Genomic DNA, 26,987 nt, shown 5'->3' with positions numbered 1-26,987 from the left:
TGTTTATATGCCACGTTTCGGTACAGCATGGTGTGTAGGGATGGGTGGGTCGATTTTATCCCCACATGGTGTGCAGGGTTGGATGGAGATGGTGTGTAGAGGCTGGTGGGTAGGATTCTGATATTTTGTTGTACATCTATATCTGATTGGGCTAAAACCCTAATTTATATCTGGTCTGCATCTGAATAGGCTGAGGCCCAAACTGATTTTGTAATGGACTCTGGCCCAGACTATTTATTTCTGACTTTTGATGATTATTCTGTATGTTTTCTGTAGGGGTTACATACTGAGTTTGCGAAAACTCACCTTTTTCTGTTTAATCTGTATAGGAATCACCAGCCATGACAGATTGGTGTAGCGGAGGACTCGATGGTGGCCACACGTAAAATTTTAGTCTAACTTTCCGTTTACTTCCAGTTTTTAATACTTATTTGGGATTTTTGATGTAATTCTGGACTTGGACTGTTTGGTTTTAATTCGGGACTTTATACGGTTTTATGATTATTTAAACTGCAACTCATCAAAACTAGGTTTTCCTAAAAACTAAGGTTTTCGTAAATAAAAACAGTTTTTCCTAAAATAAAATGTTTCTAAAGCTTCCGCGAAAAAGTGTTACGTTTTAATCACAACAAAGACCATGTATTTCTACTCCGTGGTAAAACAAAGATTAAGTAACTAAAACAATTTTAACTCATCAAATCCGACTTCAAACTCCATAACATGTGACGTTGCAGGATTCGACCATAACATCTAGGTCGGGTTTGGGGTGTTACAAATTGGTTTTGGATAAAATTGGGTGTCTACAAGCATATGATAGTTGGTCGGCCCTGTTATAGGTATTATCATGCGATTAAACATGAAATTTTACTTTAAAGAGGACAACTAGTCACAACATGTCACTCAGTGAAATTTTTCGATGATGACCCATTTGTGTTACATGATGTGATAAGTGTTGAGTTGATGGTTATACACAAAAGATCTTCTAGCTAAGTAACTTCCCACAAAGCTCTACATAAGTTAGAATGATGACCAAATGTTAAACGATTATTAGTACTTGTGAATTCCGAAGGAACTAGGTTCATGTACTAATTGGATGGAGATCCATGTTCTTACTAGTTGATCAAGATTACCCCATAGTAACTTGATTCAATGGGTGTAAGAATTATCATTGCAATGACTTACTAATGTTTTCAAGGTTTGATGTAAGACAAATGCATCATCTTAATATATCTGGTGGTTGCAAAATGTTTTCAAAATATTTTCTTAATACAAAGATATTAATGAATGGATATTTTATTTTTAGTTTGAAAATGACACCTACTGTCTTATTAAATATACTCACTGAGAACAAACTAAACTGAAATAACTATAAGAAAGGGAAAAGGAACCTCATGATTTTCTTGAGCTGTGAGAAACTAAAAATTGTCCTTGATGATAAGTGCCCTTCGACCACTCAAGCTAAGGCTAGAAAATGCTAGGAGGAGTTTGATGAGGAAGCTTGTTACTACATGTTGCAAAGAGTGATCAACACACTTTATAAGCAAGTGGACAACTATAAGACTACCAAAACGATTCTAGACAAACAAGAAGACATGTTCAGAGGCCAAGCTACCTTGGCTTGACAGTCGACTATTACTAGTTTGATGAATGTCTAGCAAAAGCCGGACACTTTGGTCAATGACTATATGATTACTCTTTTGGGATACTTTATTGAGGCTGTGGATAATGAGGCCAATTTAGACCAGAACATACAAATAGAGATGATGTCCAAAAGCTTGTTCAAGGAATTTGCAAGCTTTTGGGCTGCATATAACCTTAGGAACAAGAATATCACGCTTACACAAATCATGAAGGAATCACAATCATATAAGTTGATGTTGAATAGAGATCATTCGATCCAAAAAACAAAACCAAACTTATTATTTTTTCTTCCTCTAAAGGGAAGGAAAAGCACATTAAAAGAAACAAGGCTAAGTTCTCTCAGCCACCTAAAGTGGAAAGGAAGACAACTAAGAAGCCTAAAGACTTGTGAAGTCTAAATGTTTCTTCTACAACAAGAGGCGACATTTCAAGTCAAATTGCAAAGAGTAGAAAGATTACCTAGCCACTAAGGGCAAAGGTATGAAACTCTTTATTATAGAAGCTTGCTGAGTGGAAGATTCAATAGACCACTAAGTCATTGATTCTAGACCCACCAATCATGTGTGTGTTTCTGTACAAGGGTTCAAGGAGACGAAAGGACTTAGAGATAAGAGCTTATCATTGCGGATTGAAAATTGGACAAGTGTGGCAGCTAAAGCAGTGGATGATGCACATATTTATTTTGATAATTTTAGGAAGATTTTTTTTAAAAAAAATGTTTTCTATGTACCAAGTTTCAATAGAAACTTGATTTTTGTTGCATGTTTATTTAAAGACGGCTTGACCGTGACTTTTAAAAATAGTATCACAATATTTAGAAATCATAAACTTATATGTAATGGATGGATGTCAAATAATCTTTATTTTACCAAACCAAAGATGTACACACTGCTTGAAACTGAAAATTCGAATAAAAGACTTAAAATTTCTCACTCTAATGAGTCGTACCTTTAGCATTTGAGACCTGACCTTATTAATCAATAAAGAATCACTAGGCTTGTAAAAGATGACACTTTAATTTTGCTTAAAGAAGTTGATCTTCCACAATGTGAATCTTGCTTGGAAGGTAAGATGGCTAGTGAATTTTTAATACAAAAGGAACGAGGGCTGTGAAACCCTTAGAACTTCTACACATTGACATATGTGTCCCTATGAACATCAGTGTAAGTGGTTATGAGTATTATGTAACTTTTATTATGATTATTCCAATATGGGTATGTTTACTTAATGCACTGCAAGAGTGAAACCTTTGCTAAATTCAAAGAGTTTTGTGCGGAAGTAGAGAAACAACTAGGTTCACCCATAAAGACACTTCGATTTGCTCAAGGTGATGAATATTTATTAGATAAGTTCTTAGGGTATATCATAGAGAATTATATTCTATCCCAGTTAATCGCGTCAGGGCACTCCACAATAGAATAACATGCCAGAAAGATGAAATTAAACTTTGTTAGGCATGGTTCATTCGATGTTAAGTTATTCGAAGCTGCCAATCTCTTTTTTGAGGATATACATTACAAACAGCTTGTTATATTCAGAATGATGTACCAACTACAATAACATTTAAAACTCCATACGAATTGTGGCATTGGAGGAAGCCAAATCTAATCATTTAAAGATTTGGGGATATGCTTCCCACTTATTGCATAAAGATGCGAGAAAATTGGATTCACAGATGGAATTGTGCTTGTTTGTGGGATATCCATGTAGGAAAAAATCTAGTTTGAAAATGATTTTGTTGCACAGCGAAAAAGAAAATTTTTGAAAATCGAGTAAATTTGTGATATTTATAGCAATAAAACCTTTACCAAATTGCACCTGTGTTTTCGGCTAGAGGGATCCTTTCCGTTCATGGCATTAAATCGAATGACCTTCTTCACTATTCTCGTACCACGAACTGCTTAGAGTGTAGGCTCGAATGATTAGAATTAAACACAACCAAAAAATAGTTTACTTTCAGTAGGAAAGTAAAATACTCTCTCATTAGAAATCAATGGAATTTTTATTCCAGAAAATAAAATTAATACTTAGAGAATAAGCTTTCACTATTTTCAACCAAAATAAAAATATCCCAAAGTTGTGTATTTAGCCCTACAGGTGCCATCTATTTATAGGGAGAAGAGGAGAAACCCGTGTTGAATTGTAGAAGTCTATTTCAATAGAAAAATGAACTCCTAGTCTAACTAGGATTAGGTCGGGTGGCAACTCTAGTTAAATAAACTAGGGTTTGCTGTCCCTAGCATTAAATATGAGGGGCTTTTGGGTCCAATTACAAGTACTTGCCAGACTTTTAACCCAGAACTTTATAATTTAATCCAACCCAATATTTGTTTTTCTATTTCTCAAAATAAACATCTTAAATTAATTTAAATTAATTAATTTTCTAATTAAATAAAATTTCTCAAATTCTAATTTCATTAAAATCATGACGCTTTACCATAAAAGAATCTATAAGAAAATATATTTAATATATCTACATTCAATGGATTTACCATGACCAATAAATTTATTGCCATTTTGAACTTCAATTATTTAATCACTTAATTAAATGATAATTAGAAAAATCATAAATTCATTTTCCAAGTCATTTCCATTTAGAGGAAATTACATTCATTTCCAAATGTTTCCCATTTCTCTAACTTTACCATTTTTATCCATTTCTTTTCATTTGGTTCAACATGCATTTCATTTATGGTTTCAACGAGCTAGTGAAGGGACCAATTTGACATATGCGATTAGGGCTCAAATGATTTATAATTAAGTTTTAGTTTTTCTCCTAGTAATTATAAGTTTATTTAGTCGTAAAGTCATTCCACTATAGTATCATGATTGAGCTCTCCCTAATGGCACCATTACAAAAGAAACTCAATTACTTCTTGTCCAATTATCTTGTAATAAGTGTGTTACTCTCATAGAATATCATTAATATTTTTGTGATAAATCCGTTCTCCTAATATGATACTATTTTATATCATGGTAACCATTACATCTTTCTTTATGAAAAGTCAATTACTATCAAATAGTAATCAAGTCATTCATCAGAAAGACAAACGATTAGCGGTCATGTTTACTTTTCCTCTACCATGTAATTCCAATAAGAGGATATCATTTACCTATATCTTAGGATATGAATTCCATTATTTTTCTGACACCATGTATTGCAGAAGTCGTATACTGAATACACTAGCTTTCGGTTCCTTATCTATTTGAACTCAGGCCATTACTTACATCAAAATATACGATTCATGCATATATGGTTTCATCATCCACTCAAGATTAAGGTATGCCACACTTTGAAAGTCAAAAGTGAATAAATCCATAAATGGATTCAGGATCTATGCTTCTTCGGTCCAGTCCGATGTACTATCAGTCTAGTCAGTCATATCTATGTCTCTATCTTCTAAGAGTCATCCGCTTTGATTTCCAAGACAAGACATCTTCCCAATTGGACTTGATAGACAACATATTAGTTTTTCAATTGGGTTGCTAATTTTTTATTAGACTAAAGACATGTTTAGGTTCATCTACTAATATAAGTTGTCTTTCTATATTACGATCCGACCACGTAATACCTGTTACACCCTATACTTGGTCTGACTATCCAACCTGAGTTATAAGGTATTACAACCATATTTATATACCACTTATAACTGAGTCAAAATAAACAAATAGCTACAGAAAGAGTTGTCGGATAGTGTGATCTCCAAAGATGTTCGATAGCAAAAGTCCGAAAATCTACAAATATGAAAAGCCAAATAGAGTAAGCTTAGTTAAAGCTTAATAAGTTCATAAAACAAAACATCTCATACCTGTCAATTTAATTTATAAGCCATACATAACATAGAATTAACAATCCTTTGTCTTGTTCCAACATTCCAACAAAATGAAATGGTTAAGCTTAAGTAGTTCATATCACCAATAGATAACATGTTAAGAAACACATACCAAGGTATCATCAACCAACTATAATTCATCATTTCATTTCTATTTCAATAACAAATATTTTACCCGGAGAACAATAATAAATTGACTTTGGATACATGGGAAGGTGATGCTCACACAAGTTGACAAAAGGACACTAATCGATACACGAAGCTACTTACACAAGCTTTAGAGAATCCACAACACATGCAGGATCTCAAGCCATCGGTATAGTATCCATCACCGATACATAGTACCTGAAACTATAACACCAGTACAAAGTACCTGATACTATAATCACTAACGAATAGTGCATGAAACACCTTAATGACATGTCATTTGTATCCTAGTTCTTCACTAAGTTCACACGGGCTTTTCATGTTTTTTTGAGATTATCACATGTTCAAACTTTACATTTCAATCCATTATCGTTCCATTTTATTACTATTCAATATATGATAGCATCTTTCATATTCATATAACCAAACACATAACTAATTAAACATTTACAAACATAATAAATGTAATACAAACTTACCAAAATACGATAGTTATCAACATTTGACGACGACTACTCGACAACTTTTCCTTTCCTGCGATTATCAACCGACTAATCCTTTTCTTGATCTAAATATAATAATTTATTCAATTAACAAATGAAAATACCATAAAATACTTAGATTCACAAATTTCAACCTTAATCAACATTTTTAATTTTACCCTAAACTTTTATCTTTTATTCAATTTAGTCCCTAAAGACGAAACTTTCAAATCTATCGCAATTAAACAAACTTCATGCTAGACAAAATTTCCCCTATGCAATTATAGCTCATATTTATTAAAATTTCAAAAGGATTTCATGCCAAGTTTAATATTTTATCAATTTAGTCCTTAAACTTAAAACTAATCAAAATCATTTTACAAAATAGTCCTATTTAACAACCAAGCTTGTAAATCTATCATTAAACTTCGAAAAAATCACAAATTCATCAATGGCATAAATCAAATCATTTAAAAGTTTTATGAATTAGTCCCTGGGTTAGCTAAATTAAGCTACAACGATATCAAAAACATAAAAAATTACTAGAAACGAGCTTGAGTTTCATGCCATGCAAGGAGAGTAAAGCTTGGTTGATTCTTTATTTTCTCAAGCTATGGAGTTGCGATTGGAAAGGTTGAGGATGATGAAAGAAAAAAAAAAGATAAAGTGGCTTTTTCTGTTGTTTTATTACAATTAACTTTATTTTAATATAAAATAACATATAATTTAAAGAAAATTCCTTTAATAACCGTCCATTATATTTGACCCCTTGTACTTTAACTTTTCAAGTTATTTAGCTAATAATAATCTATAACAATTAAGTTTTGCAACTTTTATGATTTGGTCCTTTTTACTATGACTCTGAAATAACCCTGTAAATGCTAAATAAATAATAAAATACTCACTGACTAGTTAGAATCTTGGTCTTGAATCTAATGTTTCTGACACCACTAAAAACATGTTGTTAGAATACCGCTTAGTATTAGTTAAACATTAGACAACCAGTGAGCTAATATTTGCTTCTATTTTTCTTTACATGCAAAAACCACATGTGGACAATACACAAAAGGTATTAATGTAATTCATGAATAGTTTTATTAACAAATCTGTTCAAAAATATTAAAAGTGTACGTAAATGAAATGCTATACTTAGAGCACCAGATCCAACGAACCAAAAGGAACAAAGGGTGGTTTATTTTATAACTTGAAAAAACAAACAATAATAGTGTCAACTCATGCTACTTTCCTTGAAGAAAGTTATAGGAATGACTTCAAACCATGAAGTAGAGAAGTATTCAAGGAACATTTTAGAAATACCCGAAGCCCTATAAAAATGGTTCCAAAACATACTCTTAATAGTAAACCTGTAAACGATCAACAACATAGGATGCTTCGATGCAATGAGAGGGTATTTCGTAGGCCTGATTTCTTCCGATCTAAGTGTTTTAAACATTGAGTTTATCGAATAGGAAGCTGATGATCCTCTCACATATGATGAAGTGCTGCAGTGTACTAATTCCAAGCTCTGGGAAATAGCTATGAAAGTTGAGATGGATTCTATGGATTCCAACCCTGTATGAGAACTTGTAGACTTACTGAAAGGGATAAAACTCATAAGGTATAAGTGTATCTACAAGAAGAAAAGAAATGTGGATGGAAAAGTGGAAAATTAAAAGGTCATACTTGTAGCAAAAGGTTATACTCAGAAAAAAAGTATTAATTATGAAGAAACCTTCTTTTTGGTTGCCATGCTCAAGTCAATCTACATATTCTTATCCATTGGAACGACTCTCGATTATGAGAGCGTTTACATGATGCAACACATTAGACATATAGCTAAAGGAAAAGAGCATAAAGTTTGCAAACTGCTTAGATCCATATATGGACATAAGCAAGCAACCCACTCATAGAATCAAAGATTTGATCAAGTGATCAAAATTTTTGTATTTGAGCAACACGCAGATTAATCTTATGTTTATAAATGTATTGGGATGGAAAGGTTGGCTTTCTCGTTCTATATGTTGATGACATTCTACTCATTAGAAATAATGTAGGGACATTGTCATCGGTTAAACTATGGTTAACTCAATAGTTTAGCATTCAGGAATTGGGATAAGCTAATTTTGTTCCAAGTTTTTGAATCCTAAGAGATCGAAAAAGGAAACTCAACCTTCTATATTAAGGGTTCATCTTTTGTTGGAGGACTGTCCTAAGATAGTGGAAGGAAGAGAAAACATGAGAAATGTAACGCCCCAAATTTTTGTAATTTCGACTTTTGTGGAATTGTAGTGTAGGGGAATATCTGAATATAAATTTTTGCATGAATTTGCATAATATTAGTATAATTGTGTGGTTCTATGCTCTGGGGTGTGTTTGGGAGGTCCCAAGTTCGAGCCTTAACTTGGGCTAAAATTTTGGTTTTTATAAGAATTAAGCCTGGGTTTTGGTTAACGGGTTTATAAGAATTTATTTGTAAGAATATGACAGAATGGGCCTACTGGTCTGGTGGCTAAGTATTGTATTGGTATGATGGTGGTCTGGGGTTCGATTCTCTAAGTGGGAAAAAGGAGGAGTATTTTGCTGCAAATTTCAGCTAGGAGTTTGAATTTTCGTAAACTGCTGAGTAGGGGAGTAGTAGTAGATTGCAGGGTTATCTAGTTAGTTTGCAATTCTTCCCAAAACCCTCTCCTACCAAAATTCTCTGCAATTCCCCTCTCCACCTTTCATTTTGTTTTCTTTTTGCTGAAAATTCCCTTTTTTTGTGCTGCCAAAATTTTGGTTCTTTTATCCTTCTCTTCCATTTGCTTTCCTCTGATTAGTTTTGGCACAATTTCAGTAAGTATGGTTTTGTTAAATTCTGTAGTTTCATTGGGAGATTGTTTAAGAGGGATTTTTGTTTGCTGTATAAGGGATTATCAATGTTCTCTGGATCACTAACATAGGTTCTAAACAATGAATAATCATCATTATTCATTGAAGGTAAGTGGAACTGTTATTTCAGGATTTGTCTATTCTTAGTAAATCATTCAAGTGATTGATTTTGGTCTCGGGTTTGTTAATAATAGGTTCTGGAGTGCTCGAGATTGCGTTAAATTTGAAATGATAACAGGTGTGTACTCCAATCGATCTGAAATCGCGTTTCGCTGAAAGCAAAATACACTACTGTCGATGCCACATGGGTATCTGGACTGCTTGTGTGGAGGCTGTGTGGCGGTACACGACTGTGTGTTCGACTAGCCAGACCATGCGCGTGCCACACGGGAGCGATGGACACGGGCATGTGATGGCTTGTAGGCCGTGTGTGAGGCACGAGCTCAGGAAAATGGGCCGTGTGGGCCAAATAGGCATGTGGGCCCACATGGGTGAACCACACGGGCGTGTAGGAATCTAGACCAGGCCGTGTGATCCACACGGGCAAGGCCAATTTGGGCCGTGTGACCTACACGGGTGTGTGAGCCCAATTTTGTTGACATGATCTATAAGGTTGCATGGGTTGCCTAAGTCGACTGTGACCTAACTGTAGGGGCGATAAGCGTTACTCAATCCCCTTACTCTGATTGGTTACTGAAAAGTATGTTAATATAAGCATGTGTATCTATCTGATTCTGTATATCTGCTCTGACATGATGTTGATATGATCTGCTATCTGCATAATAGGATGCCATGATATTTATGATACATTGCATTAGGTTGGGATTGTTGTGATAAGAAGAAAGTCTGAGAGGCAATTAGCCTATTATCTAGCAGCGATGCTGTATTTATATATATATAAATTGCCATGTACTATTTTTCAGTACCTGATAAATCGTAATTTATACATATTTTTATCCCATGCTTAACATATTTATGGATGGTTTCTCCTTAGAATTGGTGAATTCGATGCTCCTAATCCTTTAATTTCATGTTTTATACTTAGGTAAGCATAGGAGTAAAAAGAACGAGAAACAAGCCAAAAACGAAGAAAATGGACCCACGTGGGAAATCAACACAGCCTGGACTTTCTCACACGAGCGTGTCACACGGCTGTGTCCCTTGGCAGGATTGAAGCACGACTTACACGGGTTTACTACACGCCCGTGCCTGTTCAATAGCCTTGGCCATGGGCTGGAGTAATCACACATGGGCGTGTCCCTGCCGAGCCCAAGTATAATCCTATTCAGAAAAGGCCAATTTTAGGGGCTCTTAGGCATTCAAAAGCCTATTTAAACACTTGATGAGGCACTTAGAAAAGGGACGCAGAGAAGGAAGCAAGGAATTACTCAAGGAAAGCGATTGATCCATCTCAGAAGCCGGATTCATCATCAAGACTGAAGATCTCGCTTCTAGTTCCTTCAGGAGTTTTGGGTTTTCTTATGTTTTGTTATCTTTATGCTTTTGAGATGTTTTCTTTCATAATTATGAACTAAACCCCCTAAATACCTAAGGGGAATGAAACCTAAGACGGATCTTGTTATTATTATCTGAATTGTATGATAAATATTTGACTTGTTCTTAATTATGTGCTTTTAGTTCTTGTTTTGATATTCCAGGATATTGATTCAAGTTATGCTCTTATTCAGAAGAGGAATAGACTCTGTCTAAGAGTAAATTTGTCATAATTAAGCAGAGTTGATTGCACGCCTAGAGATAGAATGATAAGATTTTGCTGGATTAGGGTGAAACCTAATAAGGGAATCCATAGATAGAGTTAATGCAATTCTAGGGTGTTAATTAGAAAGAGATTTCAATTATTCAACCTAGGGTTAGACGTTATTAGTCTCGAGAGAGATAATAATATAACTTAGGGATTTCAACGGATCAAGTCAAATGAATAAATCGTCTGATTTAGAGTCAAATAACAAGTGAAGTCTACGTGGATTTTTCCTTAGGTATTGTCTTAATCAATCGAATTTTCCCAAAAGTATTTTTCCAAATTTCTTTTTTGTGCATTCTTATTTAGTAATTAGTTTAGATAACCAAACCTCTTAATTTTTAGGCTAGATAATAAAAAGGAAGTAACTACTAGTACTCGTAGTTCTTTTGGGTTCGACAATCCGGTTTTGCTGAACTATACTACTGTTCGATAGGTACACTTGCCTTAATTGTGATAATAAGTTAGTCTCAAGAACGATCTTTTCATAAATCTTTAAAACCTATCACGAATATCACGTACCATGTTTTTGGCGCCATTGTCGGGGAACTAGGATATTAGGAACACTCGATTTTTATTACTTTAGCCATTTACTTTTATTGCAATTTAAATTTTTATTTTTTTTTTCTAATTCTTCATTTATTTTCTTCTGACATGTTTTTCTAGTTTATGACCAGAAGAAACCCATCAGGACCATATCTGTTTGATAGTGAGGTCGATCGCACAGTTTGCAGAAACCGAAGAGAAATAAGGCAAAGCTTACGATACACAGAGGAAGAGCACGAGGACGATACTTCAACCACAACCGAGAAGATGGCTGAAAACCAAGAAAATCTGCTACCTCCTGCTATTGCTATTAATCAGAATCCTGCTCCACGCACTATGTATGATTATGCTAAACCTCCTTTAACAGGAACTGAATCGAGCATAGTTAGACTTGCTGCAGCTGCAAATACTTTTGAACTGAAACCTAACACAAATCAAATGATACAACAATTTGTTTAGTTTGATGGTTTGCAGAACGAAAATCCCAACGCTTACTTGGAAAATTTCTTAGAATTTTGCGACACTTTTAAAATAAATGGCATTTTTGATGAAGCCATTCGCCTTCGGTTATTCCCTTTTTCATTGAGAAACAAAGCTAAACAGTGGTTGAATTCGTTACCGCGGATGTCAATCACTACTTGGGAACAAATGACTAAAAAGTTTTTATTAAAATATTTTCCACCGGCTAAAACGGCTAAATTATGTAATGATATCTCTTCTTTTGTGCAGATGGATTTAGAAACACTCTACGATACATGGGAGAGATAGAAGGATCTTTTGCGAAGATGCCCTCACCATGGGTTACCACTCTAGCTACAGGTCTAAAAGTTTCACAATAGCCTGAACCTTTCGACTCGGCAGATGGTTGACGCAACTGCTGGTGGAACCATCAATAATAAGACACCTGAAGATGCCTATGAATTTATAGAGGAGATGTCACCAAATAACTATCAGTGGCAAGTCATGAGGACAAAGCCAACGAAAATAGCCGGCATTTATAACGTCGATTTGGTCACCATGCTCCCTAATCAGGTAAAACTCTTGAATAAGGAAATTGATGGTTTTCTTAGTTCTCTATAGGTTCACCCAGTAATGCAGTACGAAGCAAGTGGAGGTGGATCAAGCAGTTCAGAATACCCACCTTATGGCCACAACATGGAGAACGACCAGTTAAATTACATGGGTAACAATCCTCGATCTGAAAACAATCCTTATAACAATACTTACAATGTAGGTTGGAGGAACCACCTAAATTTTTCATGGGGAGGCCAAGGAAATCAGAGACCACCACCCCCTTCAGGCTTTCAGTAACCACCGTACCAGTAGGAGAAAAAGCTAAACCTTGAGGAGATGCTAACCAAATTCATCTTAGTGTCAGAAACTAGTTTTCAGAATACTGAGATGGCACTTAAAAATCAACAAGCATCAATCTAGGGGCTCGAAACTCAGATTGGACAGCTCGCCAAGTCGATTTTTGAACGACTACAAGGTAGCCTACCAAGCAACACTGAATCTAACCCAAGGGAGCAACTCAATGCGATTGTAATTCAAGATGAGGATGAGTTAGTTGCAAAACCAAGGCTAGAAATGGTGGTAAGCAAAGGTAAGAATGAGGTAGGCCACAATGACCCAAAGCCGATGAGTGCAGAATATAAACCTCGGGTGCCATACCCCAATGTGACAAGGAAAGACCGATCAGATGAACAATTTGGTAAATTCCATAAACTTTTAAAGAAACTACATATTAACTTACCATTTATTGAAGCCCTTTCGCAGATGCCAAACGCAGTCAAGTTTTTAAAGGAGTTTTTAACAAATAAACGAAAGTTGGATGAGGCGTCGCATGTAGAGTTGAATGTATTGCTCAGCCATATTATAGAATAAACTACCCAACAAATTGAAGGATCTAGGGAGTTTTACGATTCCTTGTTTAATTTGTAGTTTAGATGTTCATCACGCATTGGCTGACTTAGGGGCAAGCATTAATGTTACGCCTTATAAAATGTTTAAACAGCTAGGTTTTGGGAAACCCAAACAAACTAAGATGAGCATTCAATTGGCTGATAAAACCATTAGATTTCCTAGGGGTATCATTGAAGATGTTCTTGCTAAGATCGATAAATTTATATACCCAGTAGACTTTGTTGTTCTAGACATGGAAGAGGACAATAATGCACCTTTAATTTTAGGACGACCCTTTTTAGCGACTGCTAGAACCATTATTGATGTTGGTACAGGTGAAGTCACACTTCGTGTGGGAGACGAAACAATCACCCTTCAAGCTTGTAATTCGAGTAACACATTAAAAATTGAAGGTGGTTGTATAAATCATTCTACTAGTACTAATCACATGGTGAAACCTTCTGTGCAGGAAACAGTTACGAAGAACGTATATGAGCCATGTTCAAACAACAAGGGACCTATCTATGAATAACGAAGGCTACAAATCAAGGAGCTAGATGAATGGCAGATACAAAAATCGAGAACACCCGATAAGCCGAAACCGAGCCAGGACGAGCTCAATACCTCACCAAATCAACTTAAGGTTGGAGACAAAGTACTGCTAGATACAACAGATCCTCGCATTACCACTTCTGAACCTAATGAAGAAATTCCTCTTACGGTCCTTAGTATTTTCCCATATGGTACAGTCGAGGTAAATCATCCCAAATTCGGCACATTTAAGGTAAACAATACTCATCTTAAACCTTATGTTGATAAAGTTTATAGCAAGAATAAGGAGTGTAAACTCCTCGCTCATCCTTGACCATGCAAAAATGAGGTAAGTCGAGCTTAAACTATAAATAAGTGCTTATTGGGGGGCAACTCGAGCACTAACAGTGTCAATTTCTTTAAATATTAGTTTTTAACATCTAACATACTAACCGAATCATGGAACGCAGACTTTCAAAAGACCACACGGTCAGGAACATGGGCGTACATTAGGCCGTGTAAAAACAAGACAAGATTTTTTCTCCAACACGAGATACGATAAGTTGCGACAGCCGTGCAACATGACCGTGGGTGAAACTGCCAAAACAACATGGGCGTGTGACACGCCCGTGCCATCCACCTGTGGTCGACACTGTCAAAACAAACACGGGTGTGGACCTATGTACACAGGTGTAGGAGAAGTGAACGAAGTAAGACACGGTCATTCGACATGGTCATGTACACCCACATACCCAAAAAACACGGGTGTGGGCCGAATGTTAGACGCGCCCAAATTCAAAATTCACGAAACACACGGGAAAAAATTAGGCCACAAGGGCGTGTCCCACGACCGTGTGCCTCAAAATCTATATAAACCCCTCACTATTCATCATCTTCCTCCCCAAAAATCCCTAACCCTAGTAGCTGCAACTCCATACGCCCTTCTCTCATGCCCGTGCGTCGCCTATAACACTGATTCTGACGCCCCAAGCTCCTTCTTTTTGCATTTGTTTACTCTTTTCTCTTTATTCTCTCTAAATATGTTGTTTATTCCATGATTTCTCTGCTCTATTGAACTATTTTGAATGAATATTCATAGTTAGAATATTAAAATACTCATGCTTGTTTATAAAAGTTTTGTCATTTTAGTTACTCCATTATGCTCTACTTTTTCATTTTTCCTAGTTCCATGAAATTTATGCTTACCCACATGCATTCATTCAAATTCCTGTTACATTATTCCCATAATACTATAACTTGATATTTTTAGTAGTTTTGTTTACTTCATCCATTATGTAAGTCTCATGAAATCTTCCTATTTAGTTTTGTGCTTCCGTGCTATTTTTGGGACTTATTGGTTGAACTTAAATTTTTCAATGCAGGTACAATGTCATCCTCACATGGTAAGAAGATTGCTATCCCCGACTCGAAGAAGCGGAAAGGAGCAGCGTCATCCTCAGGTCCTACCACGGAGATTAGGCACCCGTTCCTCCAGGTTCCCTTGGGACCCCAGAAGGAATTATATCAGATATTACGGGCCTGACCCCTAGGTGTAGGCCACTGTATTGACTAGGTCGTACTGGAATAGATTCATTCGGCTGATGCGGCCGAGCCCTCCTAACGACTGACCCGTGGGGGCTCTTCTTTGAGATCATCGGGCCAACGTATCTCGAGTTCACATTGAAGCTCTGCTCGACATTCCATCTTTAGACCATCATGACCAACTTCGACGATGCTGGAATGGTCCAGTTCTGTCTTGGTGGTTTAGTATGCCAGTTGAGCGTACCCAAGTTTGAGATTGCACTAGGGCTATACACGGAGGAGTTCATGGACGATAATGAACTCAACACCCTCCACCGCCACATCCACTACTCCCCCTCGAAATGCTAGAGGGACCTCGTCCCTGCCTCAGTCACCTACGATCCTAGCCGCTCCAAGGCATCGGCTCTCCCTCTATCCTTGAGGTATCTACATGCCATCTTGGCTCACACTCTGATAGGGAGACGAGAGAGCACTGACGTTGTCACCAGCCACGACGCCTATTTCTTATAGAGTATGGCGAATGGGCACGTCATCGACCTTGCCTACTTTATTGCCTTTGCTATTCGCCACCAGACGGAGCGGTACAGAAGGGGGATCATCTTCATATGGCCCTATGTGGCTCGATTGGCTTGGTACTTTGGGCTCCTTAACACGGCAGCACAATCATCCTCCCTCACTCTTATCAGGCAGATGTCCCCATAGTGTATCTCGAGCATGCTAAGTATGAGGATGATCGAGAAACGACGTGGCACATACCCTCCTCAGTACAGCCTCGCCCAGTCCATCGAGGAGGAGGATCCAGAGTACATTACTGATGAGGACCCTCCACGTCACGAGGATCCACCGACTCAGCCACCACCCCCTCTCGTCTAGTTCATGCGTCGGCTTCATACACTGACATCTCTGAGTGCCTTACTTGATTCGAGCAGCAATGTTTTGGCGCTTCGATAACATTGATGCTACTCTACATCAAATTTGTCAGCACTTCCACATCTCATCGCCACCCCACCTCGCGAATCATCTAGCGATGAAGATGTTTAAAAACTTTTATTTATTATTTTATGTTGTTACTTTTATTTTATTTTAAGACTACTTTTTATTTTTCTTTACGCTTATTTTTATTAGGTTTTATAATTATTATTTTACAATTTTTAATTTCGTCTATTTCATTACGAGTAATTATTCTTCCTTATATATTTCCTAAAAAAGTTCCTGATTCTATCACAGTTATAAAGAGCTCCAAAGCTCACTATTACTCAGGAACTTGAAACTCCACTGGGAAAGGTTCTCCACGACTGCCATGCCCTGTTTGACCATGGCCATAGCCAACTTGAGATATAATATGCTTTTGGCGCAGCATTTGTGGAACCCAACCTTTACCACCACCGGAGTATCCTCCTTTACCCTCGTCATCGCTTTGGCCGATTATTCTCCATAAATCCAATTCAAGGAGTTCATTCATCATTCAGGAAGTTTCACTTCTCTCCCTATCTTATGATTATAAATCTATCTTTGTCAATATATCTTTCTTTGTACATTGAGGGCAATGTACATCTTAAGTGTGGGGGGTCTTTCATATCATCATTAGAAATCCCTAAATTTTGTCTTATTCTTACGTGAATCACTCATATCACTATTAGAATGAATTTTGATTAATTTATGATTTTTATTAATATGTTTTGAATTAAAACATAGGTATTTATGCATTTATTGTTTAAACTTTAGGACATCAGGGAATCAAGCATAATAAGTTGATTTTTGAAGAATTAAAAACCTTTAGGTTGTTTCCCTAAGTTTAGGTATTATCTTAAGTTGAAATTCACAAGTTTGAACATCAAAAAACCATAATTTTTGTGAGATCTTGAGCCTTTAGAGCATAGTCTATTCTTTTCATGCTCACTTTCTTTATTAGTGCATCAGTTTTGATTTGTTATTCTAGAACTTGTTTAATTTGTTATTCTAGAACTTGCTTGATTATGCATATCAAGACCACACCATTTGATTTGATATGTCAAGATGATAAAGGCACTTAGGTTTAACCCACTCACTCCACAAAAGCCTACCTTCATAATTAACCCTTAGTGAACCCCTTTGAGCCTAACAAGTCATTAATTGATTCACCCTCAATATTAACCCATAACCCATTATTGTTGAAATCCCCTAATTTGATCCCTATTTTTGTCAAGATTTGATTTGAACTAATTGCTTAATTATGTTTTGCTCTTCTATGTATTTAACTTGTTCTTTAAAAAACATGAATGTACTTCAATACATATTAGTTGTAATGCGTCGTTTTTGAGCTTGAATGTTAATTCCATATTCTGAGAAGAAGCTCACTTGTATTCAATTGATGACTAGTTATTTTTCTAGCTAAGTGATTTTTCAATTCAATCTCGATTCTAACCTTTTCTTTCAACTTATGACCACACCCCCTAACCAAAGCCACGTTACAACCCTCTAAAAGACCTTTTTGATTGATGTATCAGCTCAATATATAGTGGTGGAGATTTGATTTTCAAGCAAGCCTATGGTAATAACTTTTCATATTGACTAATGAGTGCTTTTATTGATGTCCTTAAACACCTTAAGTGATTTGAGTGAATCTTTAGTGAGGATGTTAAACTCTGTGATATTTTGATCAAAGGTAATCACTTAGATGAGGGGAGACACCTATGTTTTCGTGATAAAATGCTCAACTTGGAATGTTTGAAACTCTAATGTACTTTTAGTTGAATTTTCAATGTATGAGTACTTATGGATTATTTTGAGATATTATTGATAGGGATTATAAATTGAGAATAATTTATTTTGATTATGAGTTGAGGATTTTTTCTTTGAGGACAAGCAATGCTTAAGTGTGGGGTTAATTGATAAACCGTAATTTATACATATTTTTATCCCATGCTTAACATATTTATGGATGGTTTCTCCTTAGAATTGGTGAATTTGATGCTTCTAATCTTTTAATTTCATGTTTTATACTTAGGAAAGCATAAGAGAGTAAAAAGAGCGAGAAACGGGCCAAAAATGGAGAAAATTGACCCACGTGGAAAATCAACACGGCATGGACTTTGTCCCTTGGCAGGATTGAAGCACAACTTACACGGGTATACTACACGCCCGTACCTGTTCAACAGCCTTGGCCACGGGCTGGAGTAATCACACACAGGCATGTCCCTGCCGAGCCCAAGTATAACCCGATTCGGAAAAGGCCAATTTTGGGGGCTCTTAGGCATTCAAAATCCTATTTAAACACTTGAGGAGGCATTTAGAAAAGGGACGCAGAGTAGGAAGAAAAGAATTACTCAAAGAAAGCCAATTGATCCATCTCAGAAGCTAGATTCATCATCAAGACTGAAAATCTCCTTTCCAGTTCCTTCAGGAGTTTTGAGTTTTCTTATGTTTTGTTATCTTTATGCTTTTGAGATGTTTTTTTTCATAAGTATGAACTAAACTCCCTAAATACCTAAGGGGAATGAAACCTAAGACGGATTTTGTTATTATTATCTGAATTGTATGATAAATATTTAACTTGTTCTTAATTATGTGTTCTTAATTCTTGTTTTGATATTCCAGGATATTGATTCAAGTTAAGCTCTTATTCAGAGGAGGAAGAGACCCTGTCTAAGAGTAAATTTGTCATAATTAAGCGGAGTTGATTGCACGTGTGACAGCACTAATTTGACCCTAGTCGGAAAGTGGTTTCGGGACCACAAAACTGAGTCATAAAAAAATAATTAATTGTTATATTCTATGCTTATTGTATGTGTACATGCATGTGTGAAAGTTTCATTCTTTAATTTTGTCATTTGTATGTGAAATTATTAAATAGGACTTATGTGAAATAATTGTGAAAGGTGATAGGTAAAATTAAAAGTGGTCTATTAATGCATGTCATAAAAAGTTTGGACTTGCATGTCAAATATCTATTTTTTGATTATGGTGGCCAGCCATAATGATGGTTGATGGTAAATATATGTTTATTTAAGTATTATAATAAGAAATGACATTATGTAGAAATAATAAATAATTAGTAAAATAAGGTAAAGATAATAAAAATTAAGGGATGCTCATCTTTCTTTCTTCATTGCCGAAATTGAGAAAGAAAAATGAAAAAAATTTGAAGAAGAAACCAAGGCATTCGGCCATGGCTATCCCAAATTAAAGGTATGCATTGTGATTTTTATTTTAATTGATTATGAGATTAAATTGATAAGTGCATAGTTTAGTTAACCCATGGTTTAAATACATGAATCCTTGAACATATAACCATTCGGCAAGTTGATAAATTTGTGTTAATTTGAGGAGTTTTTGGAAGATGTTATTTATATGTTAAAGTAACTTAAATGAATAAGTTGAATTCATTGTTTAGAGGTATGAATTGTAGTTGTCGTATGTATATATATACATACGCACTTTGGAAAGAAAATTTTGTGTTATTTGAGTTTTTATATATATATGTGCATTCGGTCATTGGGGGTAATAAGATTAATTTAAAATGTTGTGATTTGTTTTTAAGGTTGGTTAAATGGTTGTGGTCATTGCCGAATACATTTGTGTTAGGGGAAAATAGGATTAAGTATTGGTTCGATGAGCTAAATATATATATATATATATTCGGCTATATAGATTTGATGTGTACTTGAAAATATAATAAGCCTTAAGAGATTGTGTTTGTGTATGTGAACTAGATGTTTAATGGATATTCGGCTAAAAGGGTAGTTGGTTAAGTCATAGGAATTGTGGTGATATACATTCGGCCATTAGGGTTATATGTACTTTGGTCATGTGAGTTATGTATTAAGTAAGTTATTTCTTCGAAATATATATTCAGTCATTGTTTAGCATGGGTGAAACCTATGTGCAATTTTCTACATATGATCATGGAATGGAAATTGTATAATAAAGCTAAGTTTGAGTGGTTAGGGCCGAATGTGGAATATGAGATATTAAGGCATGTTATGATTATATATATGTGTATATACGTGATTGTGCAAAAAATGAGTAATTGATTAAATTGTGTTAGTCACACATAAGTATATATATATATGCCTTATGTAAGTACCTTGTGACATAGAGACATTCGGTTATACATAAATATATTATATAAATAAATTCGTGTATATAATAAGCATGATATTGAGTCATGGCACATTTTATTAAACATAAATTGCATTGAAATTATATGATTTGTCAAATGTGACTATTAAAGAATTAAAGTTGAGTAAGTAATTAAACAAATTCATTTGTTCAAATTTAAAGCTCAAGAGCAAAGAAGAACTAAATCAAAGAAGGGAAAGGAGAAAGCAATCGAGTAGCCTATCCGCAACTGTTCAAAACATCCGAGGTAAGTCTTTGAGTAATGGAACTTAGTTTATGATTTGATAAAATCATTATATATAAGCATAATATATAATTTGTAACCTAATGGTTCTACTTGAATTAAGTAGTGAGATAAATAATTTGTGCATATGACTTGTAGCCGAATGGTTATAGAAAACATATTAGATAGCGAAACGAAGTCGTGTTCTTGTATATGGCTATTGAGCCGAAAGTGGAATGGTTGATAAGCATGTTGTGCTGTGTTCTAGTAATGTAAATGAAATGCTAATGTACTATGATATATATATGTATACACGATAATTGAGGATTTTCAACGGGCTAAGACCCGCAGACCTTGTGTGAGATTTATATCCGGGCTAAGTCTCGAAGGCATTCGTGCTGGTGTTATATCTGGGCTAAGTCCCGAAGGCATTCATGCTGGTGTTATATCTGGGCTAAATCCCGAAGATATTCGTGCTGGTGTTATATCCGGGCTAAGTCCCGAAGGCAATTATGTTGGAAATGTGTGATCTTGCTGTAATAATTAAAATTAATGGGCTCACAACCCTAAGATGGTCAGGTATGTACCGTATATACGTTGTAAAAATTTGATTTGGTTTAAATTGTGATTATTCATTTGGATAGTGCTCTGTCAGTTATTGCTTATGGTTGTATGAAATCTATAATTTATTCAGGATACATGAATTTTGATTCAAGTAAAAATATGTTAAGATTGGCTCTGAGCATGTGAGTATATTGGTTGAAGTGTGAAGTAACATGAATATGTGAATATGCGTATATGTATTTATTGAGCCTTGAAATTGAATTAGATGTATTCGGTCAAATAATGAAGTTGGTTGAATAAAAAAAAGAAAAAGAAGTTATCTACTTGATATGAAATGGTGTTTAAGGAATAATTTAGAATGACTTGCATGAACAATAGTAGTATATTTAGTCATGTTATATTCGGTCAAAGAAAAGATGATAAGCATTATGAATGCTATGCTTTAATTTTAAATGATTTCATTACTTAAAACTTACTAAGCATAGAAATGCTTACTTTGTTGCCCTTAATCCTCTGTTTTATAGATCTCGTTCGTTAGCTACGGTCTCGGGGATCTCAAAGTCGAAGTCGTCCACACTATCTAAGCATATTCGGTACTCTAGTAGTTAAACTTTGATAATGGCATGTATAGGCTTGACTTTTTGTTGTTAAATAAGTATCTTTTTGATGATGTATATATGTATAGCCATGCGAAAATGGCTTGTTAAGTTACTATATGTGTTCCACTTAATTAATGTGAATGTGTGGTTGATATTCGATTAAAGTTTTCAATGTTTTGATGTGAATTGAACTTAAGAATTAATCAATATACCCATTATCTTAAGATGACTCTTTTGCATATTGTAAGTGTGCCAACGAGAGTTATTCTAATAAAGTTAACTGAAATTTCGTGCTTGTATGGTAATACTCTTTAAACCTCCTGCGACGGGTATGGGTTAGGGGTGTTACAGCACGCCTAGAGATAGGGTGATAAGATTTTTTCGGATTAGGGTGAAACCTAATAAAGGAATCCATAGATCGAGTTAATGCAATTCTAGGGTGTTAATTAGAAAGAAATTTCAATTATTCAACCTAGGGTTAGACGTTATTAGTCTCGAGGGAGATAATAATATAACTTAGGGATTTTCACAGATCAAGTCAAATGAATAAATTGTCTGATCCAGAGTCAAATAACAAGTGAAGTCTAGGTGGATTTTTCCTTAGGTATTGGCTTAATCAATCGAATTTTCCCAAAAGTATTTTCCCAAATTTCCTTTCTGTGCATTCTTAGTTAGTAATTGGTTTAGATAACCAAACCTCTTAATTTTTAGGCTAGATAATAAAAAGGAAGTAACTACTAGTACTCGTAGTTCCTTTGGGTTCGACAATCCAGTCTTGCTGAAGTATACTACTGTTCGATAGGTACACTTACCTTAATCGTGATAATAAGTTAGTCTCAAGAATGATCCTTTCATAAATCTTTAAAACCTGTCACGAATATTACGTACCAGTACCAGTTTGTGTGTAGGGTTGGATGGGTTGATTAAATCTCCATACTTGGTGTGTAAGGTTGGGTGGGTCGATTTTATCCCCACATGGTGTGTTGGGCTGGACGGAGATGGTGTGCAAGGTTGGTGGGCATGTTTTCTGATATCTGATCCGTTATACATATGATATTTGTATGGCTAAGGCTGAAATATCTGTATTCTGTTATCTGTTGGTATGCATGCTGTTGTAGGGATGTACACACTGAGTTTGCGAAAACTCACCCTTTTGTTATTTTGTTTGTCAAGTAATCCTCAGAAGAAGATGGATTGGTGACGGAGGGCTTGATGGTGATCACTGGTAGACATTTACAGATTTTTGAGTAACACTTTACTTTGTCTGCTTTATTTAATTATATGTTTTGGGATTTTAAATTGTTAAATTATTGATTGTGACTTGATGATGTTTTAGCTTCCGCGTTGATGAAATGTTTTCACTTAATATCTGGAATAAAGATTTCATGACTTAAGTAAAGATAACAAATTGAACGATTTTGACTTGCTAAGGTTTTCGAAAAAGCACTCACATGTGACACTGCCAGATTCGACCATAGTGTCTAGGCCGGGTTTGGGGGTGTTACAAGAAAGGTTTTTTTATGCTTCTGTAATAGAAAGTCTCATGTATGATTTGTTGTGCAGATGTTCAAGTATCTATTTCATAGTAGGGTTGGTGAGCTGATATCAGGTGAATCCAGGTCTAAGGCACTAGTAAATAGTTAAGCATATACTCAAGTATTTACGGAGGACGAGGGATTATATGCTTGTGTATTCCGAAGGAGATCTTACTTTGATTGGATATATTGATTATGACTTCCAAACATGTCGAGATTTAAGGAAATTGACTTTGGGCTATGTTTTTTGTCCTAGTCGACGAGTCCATAATGTGGAGAAGTGTCAAGCATAGTTTTACTACTAATTCCACTATGGAGAGTCAAATATATGGTATGGAAAAAGCAATAATCTAATAGTTAAGAGTTTTGAGAAACATGTAAATAGCATGGGAATGCAAAATATGACTATTCTACTTCACTAGGGCAAATGGGTGACTGTTGGATTTGGTGCCCTAAGTGTAGTACATTAGTTTTTTATATTTGTATTTTAAAAAAAAATGATTTCATAATAATACTCGTGAATTACATTAATTCCCTTTTTATATTGTTCTAAATGGTGTTTGCATGGAAAATAAAATGGAAGTAAATATTTGCTCACTAGTTATCTAACATTTAACTAACAGTAAGCGGTATTATGTGGTCAGATCGTAAAACGAAAGCACAACTTCTATTAGTAGAAGATCATAAACATGTCCTTAGTTTAATCAAAACTGAGAAAATCAATTGAAAGGATAATATGCACTCTATAAAGTACAATTGGGGTGATTATTTATCTTAAGCATTGAAGAAGATGATTCCAGATGATAAAGACATAAATGTGACTAACTGGACTAATAGTACATTAGACAGAACCCAAATAGAATATATCTGAGATCCGTTTATGGATTTATTTACTTGTGACGTTCAAAGTGTAGCCTACCTTAATTATGAGTGGATGATTGACTATATATCCAAGGCTCCTATAGATTGATGTAAGTAAAAGCCTAAGTTCAAATAGATAAGGAACATAAAGCTGGTGCGTTGTGTATACGACTTCTGTAGTATGTAGCATCATTCACAATAGTGAAATTCATAGCCTAGTTATTGGGTAAATGATATCCTCTTGTTTGAATTACATGATAGATGAAAAGTAAATGTGACCATAAGTCATTTGTCATTGTTATTAATGACTTGCTTACTATTTGATAGTAATTGACTTTTCATGAAGGAAGATGTAATGGTTACAATGAGAAAAAATAGGATCATACTGGGAGAATGAATTTATCCCAAATAAATTAAGAATATCCTATGAGGAAAACACATTGATGATAAGGTCATTGGACGAGTATTGAGTAAGTGGCTCTTGTAATGGTATGTAATAAGGGAGAGCTAGTCAGGTACTATAGTAGAATGACTTTGTAACTAAATAAGTTTATAATTAATAGGCGAAAAGATAGAACTTAATTATAAATTACTTGAGCCTTAATTACATATGTGCAATCGGTCATTGCACTAGTTCGTTGAAATTAGAAACGAATTATATGTAGAATCAAATGAAAAAAAAAATAGATAGAAATAATAAAGTTAGAGAAATGGGTCACATTCCCAAATGAATGTGTTTTCTCACTGAGTATAGAAATGACTTGACAATTAATTTAATTTTTTGAATTATTATTTAATTAAATAATTGAAGTTTGAAAATGAAATTAAATTAATTAGTTATTGTTAATCCGTTGAATATGGAAATCAAATATATTTCGTCATAAATTATTTTGATAAAAATTTTATGACTTTAACGAAATTAAAAATGGGTTTAGAAAATTATTTAATTGGAAAATTTAATTTATCTAATTAAATTAATTTATAAATAATATTTATTTTGGGAAACAAAAAAAAAACATGTATTAGGTTGGATAAAATTATAAAATTTTGGGTAAAAAGTCCAGGAAGCATATCTAATCAGACCCAATACGGGAGAGGCCAAAATTCCCCTCATATGTAATATGAGGGGCGTCAACGCTACTGTATTTAACTAGGGATGCCGCCCCTTTCTCTCTTAGTTCAACTAAGAAGTTGTTTTTCTATTAAATAAATTTTACTTGTTTTTTACTACTTCAACTATGACTTTTCTATCTTTCCATATAATTGGATGATAGTGGTAGAGCTATAGATCTAGAAGTTTTTCATAAGTTTCACATAACCTTGCGATATTGTTATTTTGCCAGAAGGTAGAGAGAATTTATTTTTTAAGTATAAATTCTATTTTTCGGGAATAACAATTTTATCAGTTTCTATTGAGAGAGAATGACTTTACTACTGAAAGTAATAAAATTAATAAATCATTTATAGTTCTGTGTTCAATTTTTTATTTTTTGAGTCCACTCTCGAAGCAATTTGTGGAATAAGAATTATGGAGAAGGTCGTTTAGTTAAAAGACAGAAACATTTAGGATTCGTCTCACACAAGCACAAGTATTTTTTGAGAAAAAGTTTATTTTATTTTGGTGAAAAGAAAAAATTACAAATAAATGAAAACTAAATCCACAAAGGAGGATCCTCAATCAATCGTAACCCAAGTCTTCTAGAATGAACTCATTTGGCCAAACTGTCTGCGATTAGATTTTCTTCACGAGGAATATGCTGAATCTTCCACTCATTAAGAGCTTTAAGAATAATAAGGATTCTTTTGACGAGAGCAGAATTAGATGTCCCTGAATATCCTTCTTGAATAGCATTAACACCTTCAATACTATCAGTTTGGATAACAACCTTTTCGAGAATTCTATTCAAAATAAAATTTAAGCCATCTAAAATCCCCTAAAGCTCCACTTTGACCACCGTGCAGTTACCTAGATACCTACAATACCCTATGACCCACCCATCATTATGATCAGAAAGAAACCCTCCAGCAGCTGTAAAGCCATCATCAAATCTGACCAAACCATCAGATTTCAAAATTACCCAATTGCTGTCTATATGCAAAATGTGTGAAGAAGCATGTGCTTTATTATGAACTAGCTTTGTGGCTGATGAATATTGTCTTGCCCAACTGTAGGAACCCTTGAGGATCTCTTCGAAACTCCAAGAAAATTCTTGAAAAATAAAGTAGTTGCAATTCTTCCAAATTTGCCAAGCGATAATCCCAAAAAAACACGACCAGTCCACACCATCAATAGAAATAGAGAAATGATTTTTGAGATTAATCATCATCCAATTTTGAAGGGAGCCAAAATAGAACCTGGATTGTCTTTCTTCTGGAATAATACTATCCCATATGATGGCTGTAGAACAATCTTGAAGTATGTGAAGTACATCCTCGCATTCATGACCACAAAATCCACAAGTGCTGTTATTCCCTATGCCTCTTCTTGATCTTTCGGCATTCGTTAGAAGGCGCTGTTTAAGGGTGAGCCAAAAAAGTACTGGATATGCTGAGGACCATTAAAACTCCAAGGCAACTCCCAAGTACATTCTTTAGAATTCAAAGTACCATCTCGGATCTTCTCATAGGCACTTTTAATGGAAAATAAGCCGGTGGAGGTAGCTCCCCACACAATTTTGTCAGGCCCTAAAGAAGGGTGTGGTGGTGGGATTCCAACTATTTTATTAACAATCTCTTCTGGGATCCACAAACGAAAAAGGTCTAAATCCCACGATCCATCACCTGCAATCATATTACTAAGCCTACAATCCATATTAAGGTTAGAAAAACATGAAATATAAGATAATAAGGG

General features: G+C 34.9%; 1 non-coding gene across 1 annotated transcript; it reads right to left on the bottom strand.

Annotated features, from left to right (window-relative positions):
• Positions 1-11,975: 11,975 nt before the first annotated feature.
• Positions 11,976-12,082, bottom strand: LOC128296168 (small nucleolar RNA R71). Its single transcript, XR_008286716.1, has one exon. It is a non-coding gene; the product is annotated as a small nucleolar RNA R71 (small nucleolar RNA).
• Positions 12,083-26,987: the final 14,905 nt, after the last annotated feature.

Source organism: Gossypium arboreum, chromosome 7 (genome assembly GCF_025698485.1).
Source record: "Gossypium arboreum isolate Shixiya-1 chromosome 7, ASM2569848v2, whole genome shotgun sequence".
Lineage (NCBI taxonomy): Eukaryota > Viridiplantae > Streptophyta > Magnoliopsida > Malvales > Malvaceae > Gossypium > Gossypium arboreum.
This window is presented reverse-complemented; position numbering and strand designations above follow the sequence as displayed.